Source organism: Babylonia areolata, chromosome 16 (genome assembly GCF_041734735.1).
Source record: "Babylonia areolata isolate BAREFJ2019XMU chromosome 16, ASM4173473v1, whole genome shotgun sequence".
NCBI classification, from domain to species: Eukaryota; Metazoa; Mollusca; class Gastropoda; order Neogastropoda; family Buccinidae; genus Babylonia; species Babylonia areolata.
Window position 1 is genome coordinate 29,450,385 of NC_134891.1, and position 2,500 is coordinate 29,452,884.

General features: G+C 56.6%; 1 protein-coding gene across 1 annotated transcript in view; it reads right to left on the minus strand.

The window, feature by feature from the left end:
* The window catches only part of LOC143290978 (sodium-dependent phosphate transporter 1-B-like), a 30,345-nt gene that overhangs the window by 24,410 nt on the left and 3,435 nt on the right, over nt 1-2,500 (minus strand). The gene's annotated exons all lie outside the window — the stretch shown is intronic.

Consider the following 2,500-nt stretch of genomic DNA (forward strand, 5'->3'; position numbering starts at 1 on the left):
AAAGGTGGCCACCAGCAGCCACACACAGGACCCTGTCAGTGACAGCATTGACAACAACATTGACACCGGCATGCCCAGAAAGGTGGCCACCAGCAGCCACACACAGGACCCTGTCAGTGACAGCATTGACAACAACATTGACACCGGCATGCCCAGAAAGGTGGCCACCAGCAGCCACACACAGGACCCTGTCAGTGACAGCATTGACAACAACATTGACACCGGCATGCCCAGAAAGGTGGCCACCAGCAGCCACACACAGGACCCTGTCAGTGACAACAACAGTGACATCGGCATGCCCAGAAAGGTGGCCACCAGCAGCCACACACAGGACCCTGTCAGTGACAGCATTGACAACAACATTGACACCGGCATGCCCAGAAAGGTGGCCACCAGCAGCCACACACAGGACCCTGTCAGTGACAGCATTGACAACAACATTGACACCGGCATGCCCAGAAAGGTGGCCACCAGCAGCCACACACAGGACCCTGTCAGTGACAGCATTGACAACATTGACACCGGCATGCCCAGAAAGGTGGCCACCAGCAGCCACACACAGGACCCTGTCAGTGACAACAACAGTGACATCGGCATGCCCAGAAAGGTGGCCACCAGCAGCCACACACAGGACCCTGTCAGTGACAACAGTGACAACAACATTGACACCGGCATGCCCAGAAAGGTGGCCACCAGCAGCCACACACAGGACCCTGTCAGTGACAGCATTGACAACAACATTGACAACAACATTGACACCGGCATGCCCAGAAAGGTGGCCACCAGCAGCCACACACAGGACCCTGTCAGTGACAACATTGACAACAACATTGACACCGGCATGCCCAGAAAGGTGGCCACCAGCAGCCACACACAGGACCCTGTCAGTGACAGCATTGACAACATTGACACCGGCATGCCCAGAAAGGTGGCCACCAGCAGCCACACACAGGACCCTGTGACAGCATTGACAACATTGACACCGGCATGCCCAGAAAGGTGGCCACCAGCAGCCACACACAGGACCCTGTCAGTGACAGCATTGACAACAACATTGACAACAACATTGACACCGGCATGCCCAGAAAGGTGGCCACCAGCAGCCACACACAGGACCCTGTCAGTGACAGCAGTGACAACAACATTGACACCGGCATGCCCAGAAAGGTGGCCACCAGCAGCCACACACAGGACCCTGTCAGTGACAGCATTGACAACATTGACACCGGCATGCCCAGAAAGGTGGCCACCAGCAGCCACACACAGGACCCTGTCAGTGACAACAGTGACAACAACATTGACACCGGCATGCCCAGAAAGGTGGCCACCAGCAGCCACACACAGGACCCTGTCAGTGACAACAGTGACAACAACATTGACACCGGCATGCCCAGAAAGGTGGCCACCAGCAGCCACACACAGGACCCTGTCAGTGACAACAGTGACAACATTGACACCGGCATGCCCAGAAAGGTGGCCACCAGCAGCCACACACAGGACCCTGTCAGTGACAACATTGACAACATTGACACCGGCATGCCTAGAAAGGTGGCCACCAGCAGCCACACACAGGACCCTGTCAGTGACAGCATTGACAACAACATTGACACCGGCATGCCCAGAAAGGTGGCCACCAGCAGCCACACACAGGACCCTGTCAGTGACAACATTGACAACATTGACACCGGCATGCCCAGAAAGGTGGCCACCAGCAGCCACACACAGGACCCTGTCAGTGACAGCATTGACAACATTGACACCGGCATGCCCAGAAAGGTGGCCACCAGCAGCCACACACAGGACCCTGTCAGTGACAACAACATTGACACCGGCATGCCCAGAAAGGTGGCCACCAGCAGCCACACACAGGACCCTGTCAGTGACAGCATTGACAACAACATTGACACCGGCATGCCCAGAAAGGTGGCCACCAGCAGCCACACACAGGACCCTGTCAGTGACAGCATTGACAACATTAACACCGGCATGCCCAGAAAGGTGGCCACCAGCAGCCACACACAGGACCCTGTCAGTGACAGCATTGACAACATTGACACCGGCATGCCCAGAAAGGTGGCCACCAGCAGCCACACACAGGACCCTGTCAGTGACAACATTGACAACATTGACACCGGCATGCCCAGAAAGGTGGCCACCAGCAGCCACACACAGGACCCTGTCAGTGACAGCATTGACAACAACATTGACACCGGCATGCCCAGAAAGGTGGCCACCAGCAGCCACACACAGGACCCTGTCAGTGACAGCATTGACAACACATTGACACCGGCATGCCCAGAAAGGTGGCCACCAGCAGCCACACACAGGACCCTGTCAGTGACAGCAGTGACAACATTGACACCGGCATGCCCAGAAAGGTGGCCACCAGCAGCCACACACAGGACCCTGTCAGTGACAGCATTGACAACATTGACACCGGCATGCCCAGAAAGGTGGCCACCAGCAGCCACACACAGGACCCTGTCAGTGACAGCATTGA